The sequence below is a fragment of the Felis catus genome, chromosome F2 (assembly GCF_018350175.1).
Source record: "Felis catus isolate Fca126 chromosome F2, F.catus_Fca126_mat1.0, whole genome shotgun sequence".
Taxonomy (NCBI): domain Eukaryota; kingdom Metazoa; phylum Chordata; class Mammalia; order Carnivora; family Felidae; genus Felis; species Felis catus.
The window spans coordinates 4,870,383-4,881,796 of NC_058385.1; the positions used below are offsets into that span (position 1 = coordinate 4,870,383).

General features: G+C 42.8%; 1 pseudogene; it reads right to left on the reverse strand.

Moving 5' to 3' along the window:
- Nucleotides 1-3,157: 3,157 nt before the first annotated feature.
- On the reverse strand, nucleotides 3,158-3,404 carry LOC123383219 (annotated as a pseudogene).
- Between the last annotated feature and the right edge of the window lie 8,010 nt (nucleotides 3,405-11,414).

Below are 11,414 nucleotides of genomic sequence, written 5' to 3' on the forward strand. Positions count from 1 at the left end.
CGGACGCTCAACCCACTGAGCCACCCAGGCGCCCCTATTCCACATCCATTTGGATGACTACTAAAAAAAAAAATCAAAAAATAACAAGTATTGATAAGGATACGAAGACATTAGAAAACTTGTGCACTGTTGTTGGGAATGTAAAAATGGTACAAGCACTATGGATTAACAATATGACAGTTCCTCCAAAAATTAAAAATAGAATTACCCACAATTTTACTTCTGGGTATGCATCCAAAAGAATTGAAAGCAGAATGCCAAAGAGATAGAACATACACTCATGTTCATAGCAGCATTACCCGTAATAATCAAGAGGTGAAAGCAACCCAAGGCCCATTGACAGATCAATGGATACACAACATGTGGTATATACATACAAGGGGCTATTACTCAGCCCTTAAAAGGAGTGAAGTGCTGACATGTGCTACATTGTGGATGTGCCTCGAAGATACTGTGCCAAATGAAATAAACTAGTCCCAAGAAAACAAACACTGTACGATTCTACTTGATGAGCTACTGAGAGTAGTTACATTCATGGAGGCAGAAAGTAGAATGGTGTTGCCGGGGGCCGTGGGGGGGGGGGAAAGAAATGAGGAGTATAGACTTCAGTGAATATACACGTTCAGTTTTACAAGATGAAAAAACTCGGGAAATGGCTTGCACAAGTGCACATGGTTAACAGTACTGAATTGTGCACGTAAACATACTTGGTAAATTTTATGTTGGGTATAATACCACAATTAAAAACTTTTTAAATGTAAAACAGCTTCAGAGATTTCTAGGCAGGGAAGCCTTCCTTAGGTCTTATTATGTCACCGAGAAAAAGAAACGTATCCCATTAAAAAAAAAAAAAACAAAAAAAAAACCAGTCCTAAACGGATCTGATAACTTTGCCTGGTGTGGAAAGCCATTTTCTTATTTATTTATTTGCTTACTTATTTACTTACTTATTTATTTTGACAGAGAGCACAAGTTGGGGAGGGGCAGGGATAGGGGGACACACAGAATCCGAAATGGGCTCTAGGCTCTGAGCTGTCAGCACAGAGCCCGACAAATGAACCCAGGTACCGTGAGGTTATGACCTGAGTCGAAGTCGGACGCTTAACCGACTGAGCTACCCAGGCACCCCTGGAAAGTCATTTTCATGTACAACTCAGGGAGTAGCTTTTAATCTTTCAGAGTATGGGGGAAAAAAGCATGACGTTCTTTTAAAAAGTCTCATTGCGCCTAGAAATGTTCTGCCTCATTTCCTCAAAGAGATTTTAGGGAACACAACTATTCCTTGCCAGCGGGGAGCTCTTGCTGGTGGTTTCTCATTTGTTTGACCACCCGGGGTCGAGGTTTAAGACTTGCTAATGCTTCAGGTGCAGAACTGGCACCTACTTGGCCATGGTGTTCTTTGTCTATGCAGCTTTAGCAATCACAGAATCTGTCTTTTCATGGTGCTTTGTTCCAAAATGTTTTAATTATTGGCAACTGATTAGTTGTTCAGTGTTGTACTTCTTGATTCTCATTATCATTTTCATACTCGTTTTAGCAACTGCATTGTCAGTTTCTGTCAGAATTTGCAGCGACGGAGCATGAGAAAAGTAACAGTTGAACCGAAATTACTGCTTTCCAGGTTTGGTGTTGACTATCTATTCATCTGTCTTACAGAACTATAGGATTTAAGTAATGGTGCATCGTTTTTATTGAAGGGTAGAGAACATAAAAATGCTTCTGTTATTATTAATGTGCCTAACTCTACCAGTAAGGCCCCTGGAGAAAATAAATATTCTGGGCGTGGCCCTTAAACTTCAGGAGTGTTGTTTAATAAATTATCAGTTCACTGAATCAGGTCTCTGTATAGCTTTTTTAAATTTTTTTTTAATGTTTTTATTTATTTATTTTTTTTTTGAGACAGAGAGAGACAGAGCATGAGCAGGAGGGGCAGAGACAGAGGGAGACACAGAATCTGAAGCAGGCTCCTGGCTCCGAGCGGTCAGCACAGAGCCCGTCGCAGGGCTCGAACTCACCGCGAGATCATGACCTGAGCTGAAGTCGGACGCTCAACCGACTGAGCCACCCAGGCGCCCCTCTGTAGGGCTGTATAAACATTTTCTTGATTTCAAAAACAAAAACAAAAACTAGTCAAGGGTAATGTAAGGTACCACTCCTCAAGGCACTGTAGATATGAAACTGTTATTTTAATGAAATATTTCCTGTAGCTAGTATTTCATGTAGCTAGTATATTAGCAGGGGGTGTTAAGGGCATTAGGGATTAGCCAGAGAATTTACATATAGTCTTTCAGAAAGCAAGGTGCTATACACTGAAAACTATATTGAGTAGTTGTAAGGGTGTGTATATCCATTTCATATCAAAATTAAGAAAATCCTTAAAAAAAATAGGATTTCTGCAAATTTAATACTCTCACAGGACTCCATGTTGCAAGAGCTTCTGGGGTATGGAGTACTCCTGGGCCTTACTGCTCAGATGTGAAGGTGCTACAATATAGACCTGCAAATGGGAACTGCCTGTAAATTAGTTCATAAATCCTGCTGACTGCATTTTACTGGTAGCAGAATTTTCACTGTATGTGAAAATTCTTATATAATTATTAAGATACATTCAATGGCAGAGGAAAATAGTCACCCAAAGAACTATAATACTGCTGAAAGCACATTTTGTCCTTCCTTTTCCCTTCCTTTCCCTTCCTTTCCTTCCTTTCCCTTCCTTTCCTGTCTGTTCCCTTCCCTTCCCCTTTTTCTTTTCCCCTTCCTTCCTTCCTTCCTTCCTTCCTTCCTTCCTTCCTTCCTTCCTTCCTTCCTTCCTTCCTTCCTTCCCTCCTCTCTCTCTCTCTCTCTCTCTCTCTCTCTCTCTCTCATTAGAGATTTGTTTGATGTGGACACTCAAGGCCTGGGCAGAGTGGGAAATGCCATGAAATGGGGCAGGCAGGCAAAGGTGGGTGGGTTGCAGACCCACACCTGACCCCAGGAGGGGATGCTGGGGGCTGGCCCAGGCACACCAGAGGGAGTAGCAGAAGGGCGGCCCAGACAGACACACCCCCAGGGGACCCGTAGGCCAGCCCTCGAGAAGGTATCTAAGCCAAATGGTGAGTGCCCAGGCCAGAGCTTAGCCCAGGGAGGCAGGGTTGGGGCAGTTTGGGGCTCCCAGAGCCTAGGGACTGGCATCACTAGCAGGCTCCCCGAGCTGCCGCTGGAACTTAGGGCTTGTCTGCCCGATGGACTCAAGCAGCTCCCGGAGGAGGGCATGGAGGTGGTCGTTCTTCTCCAAGTGGCCCAGACAGGAGTTGATCTGGTCCTGCATGGAGCTGATGGTAACATTCTGCATCCCCGAAGCCGTCATCCTTGCCTTCCGTGCCCGCCTCCACTGGCAGGCCCAGTTCCCCTTTGGGACCCAACATTGTAGGCTCCAGAGACACTGGGGCAGCGTGATTGTGGAGTGCAGCCCCCACAGCTGGCTCGGGGCAGAAGGTGGAGGTGCCAGGGAAGCATATGTTCAAATAAAATACCTGTATTTCAGTAGTTACATTAAGCACACCAGTTTTTAAACTATTACATATTACATTGCTTTGCTCGTTCATAACAGCTTGACTGAGTTTTATAAAACTCACCCATTATAAGTACAAGTCAGTGATTTTTAGAAAATATAGAGAGTTGTGCAATTATCACCAATATCTGACTTTAGAACATTTCCATCCCTCCAAAACACTCCGTGGTGCATATTTTCAGTTAATCCCCAATCCTTCTCTAGCCTTAGGCAACCACAGATATGCTTTCCAATTTCATGAATTTGTGTGTTCGGACCATTTGATATCAACGGGATCACATAATATGTGGCCTTTCTCATCCGGTTTCTTTCATTTGGCATAATACTTTTGAGATTTATCCATGTTTTAGCACATCTCAGTACTTCATTGCTTGTTAGCTAAATAGTGTTCCATCTATGAATACACAACACTTTGAATGCATTTATCTCTTTTTTTCTTTAATTTTTTTACTAATCTCTACACGTAACATTGGCTCGGACTCAACCCCAAGATCAAGGTCGCACACTCTCTGGCTGCATCAGCCAGAGGACCCTGATGCATTTATCTGTTCATGACATTTGGATTGTCTCCAATTTTGGTCTGTTACGGATAAGGATGCTAGGAAGTTTTATAGACATGTCTTTGTGTGGATGCATGCTTGTATTTTTCCTGGGCGAATTTCCAGTGGTGGAATTTTTGGGTTACATAGTAAGTTCATTTTTAACATGTTTAGAAATTGCCAAACTCTTTTCCAAAGCAACAAAGCAACTGCACCATTTTACGTTCCCACCGCAGCATATAAGGGGTCCGTATTCTCCACATCCTCAACACTAGATATGGTCTGTCTTTTTTGTTACAGACTTGATATGTGGTTTTTATAAGTAATGCTCTTTGTCACTGGATTCCTCTCTGAAGAACCAGTTACACACCTTCTACCCTAAGAAAATAGGGTTGCTAGTAATATCATCTCTGAATTGAAATTCACCACCCCACACTGCAGGCTCCTTTCACTTTCCCCTATCCCCTGGGGTCCCATCCTGCCCCCGGAGGCCACTTGGGAGAAAAGAAAAGCAGGAAGCCACGAGCAGAGGGCAAGGAGCTGGGCACCAAGGTCCCAGTGAACATCATAACCAGTAGATGACAAGGGACTGATGGATGTCAGACGCCAACTTCTCCCTGCTCAGATAAGTCAGTTTTTATGTGGAGAGCCGTGTAAAGGCTGAAATTGGTCCTCGGATATAGATCTGAGATTTGGGGGAATGGTGCAGAAATCCCCACTTAGAAATGTGAGCAAAGAGGAATAGGAATCCCCTCAAATTTGTAGTCACGATTGTTACTTCTCACTCATACACACGTGTAGACCTTTCTTCGCCATCTTTTAGCAATATGGACTTTGATACTAATACCTTGTATGTACACAGAATTTATCACTATGGAAAATGCTACTGCATAGGTTATCTTGTTCCAGAGTCACAAATGGGAAACCAATATCCAGAGGGCATAGCAGCTCGTAAGCACCAAAGCTTGTCCCTCTGCCAAGTCTGCGGCTCCGCGTCCCTGCCTTCGCCTGCACACCTTCACTGCTCGGCTAGGAAGCAGGAAGTGCCTTCACAAAATTCCTGCAGTGTCCTGCCATGACTGCTCGCTTTGAAAAGGCAAACCAGTGTTCGAAATATAGACTCACAAATTAAACCAATATTTTGAAAAACAAACCATAGCGAAATTCGTCCGGGCACCACCAAAGCGAGCAGACTGCTTTCACAGTGCCTGAGCCAATAGCGGTGTGCACTTCTTTGCCTTGTGCATAATGTGCCGTTTTATTTTGCACCAGTCATCTGCATGAAAATGACTGCTTGGAGTAAGGCAACTGTGCTAGTGCCATATAATTACATTGTGACTCAGAGTTCCTTAGCATCAGGGAAGCACACTCCAAACGATTATTTCCACATGACGCTTCCACGGATCCTCCCTTGTGGGTATTGCTACTCCCACTTCACATGTTCCCATGAAGTGTTCCCAAGCTCGGTCCCATGTGACACCAGTGTCGAGAGAGACAGTACTAGATGTTCTATGGAAAAAGATATGTATTTTCTGGCCAAGTAATTTCCAAAATACGTTGGGTTAGCACAATTTAATAGGTTCTTTCCCATAAGGAATCTCTGAGCCTTTAGTATGCTATTGTGCATGTGAACGTTCGAGAGGGGATATCATGTTGTTTCCCACATGTGTTAATTTTGGAACTTTTCTCATGGAACACCTAACAGTATATGCGGGGTGTTGGTATTTCCCAGGGGACATCTTTGAATATGCAGCTATATAGAAGTATTTTGCATTAATTTGCCTAAAAAATCTGTGTTGATTGTTGAATCTGATATCTTTGATATGAAAACATTCACAATGGGTAATATTGAGGACAACAAAGCTTGCTTACTTTTATGTTATAAAGGTATGTTAACAATAGCCATCACGAAAAATACGAGTCCATTTAATGACTATTAAAGTTGAGTCAAGAACTATTGTTATCTCATGTTCGTCTTCCCCCAAATCCTGTGAGATAGAAACCATTACCCTCAATTTGCCAAAAGCAAGGTTAGATCATTGGAGTGGTTTTCCTGACAGCACTCATCTAGTAAAAGTTACAGAGCTGGGATCCAAAGCAAAGTTTGCATAGCTCTGTACCCTATTTCCTTAACTTCTCCATTCTAAAATGTAAACTTTACCTTAAATGACTTAATACGCTGTATCTATCAGAGATTTAATCCATGACGATTGTGACCACAAGAAGTTCTAACTTTTCCAATAAAAAAACAGAACAGAAAATATTATTCTAACATTAATTTTCTCTTCCTGGGGTTTGGCAATTAGTTTTACCCAACCCTTGAGAAATCAGAATTTTCTGGAAACAAAACAGAAGCATTGTAAATGAATTTAATATAGTAACACTTAATAATTCTGCTAGAAAACAAAAACACTTCTAAATGCTGTAAAAAAAACAAGCTGTGAAGTACAGCTGTAAATTCTTCCATATCGAGTTCTAGTATTAGATGCCATCGGAAAAAAAAGATTTAAGGGGTGGTGTGTGTGTGTGTGTGTGTGTGTGTGTGTGTGTGTGTGTGTGTGGTATTAATTGCAGAAAGACCAAATTAAAATAGAAAACAGAGGAAGACTTTCTTTTCTCCTCATTTGTACCTAAAGGCAGGAAATGGCTGTATAAAGAGATGATCTCCAAGAACCTTTAAAGGACCAACATAGTTTGACCAAGGCAATCATGAAAAATAAAGAATGGCTGTGGAGAGAGCTTGGGCCATGAAAGCCACCTCTAATATTGAAGGGGGTTTTATTTTGACGAGATGATAAGCTTCTGTGTCATCCAGGGAAGGAATCCTGAGCAATAGGGCTGTGAAAGGTGGCAGTCTACACAGCGGTTCAGTCTGAGCTCAGTCAGGCAGCTCAGATTCATGTGCCAGCTCATCCCTGGATAGTTGTGGAAACTTGTCTCTACTAGTTGATGTATTTAAACTTCATTACCCTCGGGTCGCCTGGGTGGCTCCGTCTGTTGAGCATCTGGCTTCGGCTCAGGTCATGATCTCACGGTCCGTGAGCTTGAGCCCGGCGTCGGGCTCTGTGCTGACAGCTCGGAACCTGGAGCTGCTTCAGATTCTGTGTCTCCCTCTCTGTCTGCCCCTCTTCTGCTTCCTTTCTCTCTCTCTGTCTCTCTGTCTCTCTCTCAAAAATAAACATTAAAAAATGATTTAAACTTCATTACCCTCATTTCTGTTCTAAGGACAACTGTGCTAACTTCACAGGGTTCGTGTAAGGAATACATGAGATGATGTCAGTAATGTGCTCGGTCTCCTGCCTGCGCTTAGTGAAGGGAACACAGATGGAAGCAGTAAGAGCATGACTGTCAGGACTCAGATTTTAGCTCAAGAAAAGTTAAAACTTCCTAACAAAAGAAGGTAACTAATTCTGGAGGTGCTAAATCTTAGTTTGGATGATGTCTTCTTTCTTTTTAATTAAAAAAATTTTTTTAACGTTTATTTCTTTTTGAGAGAGAGAGAAGTAGAGTGCAAGCGAGGGGAGGGACAGAGAGAGAGAGAGACAGAGACACAGAATCGGAAGCAGGCTCCAGGCTCCGAGCTGTCAGCACAGAACCCCACATGGGGCTCGGACTCACAGACTGTGAGATCATGACCTGAGCCGAAGTTGGACGCTTACCTGACTGAGCTACCCAGGCACCCCTTACACTTTTTTTCTTAAAGTTTATTTATTTTGAGGGTGGGGGAGGAGCCAGAAGAGAGGGAGAGAGAGAATCCCAAGCAGGATCCTTGATGTCATTCTGGAGCCTGACGTGGGCTCGATCCCGCGAACGGTGAGATCATAACCTGAGCTGAAACCAAGAATTGGGTGCTCAACGGACTAAGCTACCCAGGCACCCCTGGATGATATCTTCTGGAGGAAGTTAAAGAGAAAGTTTTTGATTACAGGCAGGCTCGTCCTAGCTCAGATTCTCTGACTCCCTCTCCTCTCACTTGGTGCCTCACCCATGCCGAGTTGCCTTTCCACTTTCAGACCTGCACGAATACCAGGTAATGTGGGAATTGGTTCCCACCTGCCCAGAGGACAAGAGCCAGGGTGTGGGAATGAGCCGCCTGCAGAGCAAACCTTGAATGATGAGAAATGGTACACAGGAGGGAGCTGAGCAAATATACTCACCCTTCCTCCCCTCTAGTGGGGACAGCCCAGAGCCCTGCACGTGGACAGGCTGGTTGTTTTCCAGCTGATGTGAAGTATTGTCATGTGTCATACGCACGGTGTCTCATACATTTCTTTGCCTGGCTTTGCATTTTTCCTCACCTCACTGTTTTGGGCTTGCACCTCTCAAATAAGCTTTAGGAACTTAATCCTTTTTTCTTGCTCTGCTTTCTAGAAGATCTGGGCTAAACCAGGTGTTTCTTGCAAATCTGAAATTTGCTTTGATTGCAAAGCTAAACTTTGTCCTTCATCTCATTAGGCAGGACATCAAATAAAAAGCAACGTCAACTGACTTGTCTAAGATTTGTCCACCTCTTTGTAATAAATGAATCACATTTTCATAATTTTGGGACCAAGACACTGGAGTAACCTCTTTTTTCATGCAACTTATGATATTATAATAGGGGACACTAATCTCATGCAACCCAGGGCACTGATTATTCTTGAAGAACAAGTTTGTGGAGGTTTCTTGCCACTTCTGGCCCTTTGTCTTAACCTAGTACATTGTGACTCCTCCTGCTTGTAGCCAGGAAATAGTAAATGATCTGCTTGCCGTGTGGAACATGTGATGTATGTTATCATTTTATAGATTTGAAGCTTCAAGGATCAGTGGCTGAAATCCTAGTTTTTAAAAAATAGGTATGGATAACTACGAGCTTGGAGAACAAGGGTTTATGCATTTTCTATAATATGTATTCTTTGTTACCTACTGTTAATTGATCACCTGCTATTCATCAGGTTCTGTGGTAGATGCTGGGGATAAAATGATAAACCGGACAGATGTGGTCCCTGCTCTTGCATAGCTGGTACTCAGGTGGAAGAGTTGGAGAAAAAAAAAAACACATATAAAAATTTACTAAAATTTGTCTTGCTATAAATGAAAATCAACCCAGGCTACTGAGAAGAAATATGGGAGGGGAACATGCTATGGAAGATAGCCAAGAAAGCCCTCTTAGGAGGCAGCATATAAACCCAGCCCTGTGTGATGAAAAAGAGCTGGCTATATGTGGAGTGGAGGGTAAGAGGGCGTATGGAATATAAGGAAAAAGTTATGCAAGGGTCCTGAATGGGATGAAGGAGGCTGTCTGGGGTAGGGCACAAACACAGCGTCAAAGGGAAGAGGTCATGCAGGTGGGCACTGGCCACATCTGCAGGACCTTGGGTCCCGAGATTTAAATTTATGTGCTTGGGGAAGGAACATCAGGACTCTGAGGAGGGAAACAACATGGTCCGATTTAAGTACTAAAAATTCCATTCTGGGTTCTGTGTAGAAAACTGGCTGGGGTGGGGTAGAGACCAGTTAGTAAGTTCTTGGTGTGATAAACCTTTATGGTGAGAGGCACGAGTGACCTAAACTAGTGAATGGTAGTGGAGAGAGAGAGAGAGGAATGTTATGGCACATATCTTTTAGGCAAAGAGTCTGCTGATGATGGAATGTACTGATAGGTATGGAAGGATCTGATAGGCAAAGACAGCAGTCAAGAGTGATCACACGGGCTCTAATTTAAGGGCTCAAGAAGCTGGTGGGAAAAATTGGGGAATACAAGTTATGTGTAGAAGAAAAGAATTTTCTATTTTGAAAAGATTACTTTGAAGTATTTGCAAAGATATTTCAATGGAAAAGTCAAGCAAACAAAGGAGTCTGGACTTGAGAAGAGCGTTCTGGGCTGAAATGATAAAATTGAAGAGGCATTTTCTATAGTTGGTACTTAAGACATACGATTGGTGATTCAAGGGAGAGTGGACAACAGAAAGCAGTGGCAAGAGAACACAGAGAGGTATGAGCACCAAATCACGGTTGAAGGGATTGACTTCTGGTACGTATTACGATGGAAGGAACGCATTAGTGTCCTAGAGCTGCCCTGACAAGACGCCACAGACTGGGCGGCTTAAACAACAGAAAACCATTTTCTCAGTTCTGGAGGCTGGAAGTTGAGATCAAGGTGTCACAGCAGGTTTGGTTCCTTCTGAGGATTATGGGAGAAGGACCCTTTCCTTCACCTGTCTTCTCTTTGTGTGTTCATGTGGTCTTCCTCTGTGTGCGCATGTCTGTGTATGCAAGGTCCTCTTCCTATGAGGACACCAGTCATCCTGGGTTAAGGGCCACTATAATGAACTCATTTTAACTTAATTATCTCTATAAAGACCCCATGTTCAAATATAGTTACTGCTGTAGACCGTTTGAGCTGCTGTAAGAAAAATACCATAGATCTCACTTGTATGTGGAACCTGAAAACACACACACACACACACACACACACACACACACACACGCACACACACACCAAAACAAAAAGCTGCATTTGTAGATACAGAGAACAACTTGGTGGTTGCTGGAGGTGAAGGTGGGGGTGAGGGGCGGGGAAGAGGGTCCAAAGGTACAAACTTCCAGTTAAGAGATAAATAATCCAGGGGATGTAACATACAGCGTGGTGACTATGGTTAACAATACTGAATCGTATAGTTTAGTTGCTAAGGCAGCAGATCTTAAAAGTACTCATCACAAGAACAAAAAATTACCATTATGTGCCTGAGGTGATGGGTGTTAACTTATTGTGGTGATCATTTCACAACGTATACATATATCAAATCACTATTTTGTACACTTGAAGCTAATACAATGTTATATGTCAATGATCTCTCAACGAAAAAAGAGAGAAGCAAAATAAGAGGGAAATGTATGAAAATTAGGAGATAATTATGGGAGGTCCAACATCAAAGTAATAGGTGTTTCAGATGCACCACGACCAAAAAAAAAAAAAAATAAGGATAAAATAGAGGAGGGAAGTTTTTAATAGGATACTTCAAGAAATTTTGTCAGGAAAAATGCTCCCTTCTTGATTTGAAGGGTGTACTAGTTGTCCAACAAAAGGATGAAAATGGATCCACGCTGTGAAATGAACATCACATCCTTGCCGCCACGCCCCCAGCCCCAGTCCTAGCTACACTGTGGAATGACTAAGATTTTGCAAAAGACACTTCTGTTCTTGGCCAGCTTTAGTGATATCTAAAAGCAGCACCCAAAGCACCCAAAGCAGCAATTAAACGAATGCTCCCCAAGGCTTCTATCGCACTTAGAACACATTGAGAGTTCCACCTCTGACCTACAGATCTCTCCCTGATGGGAAC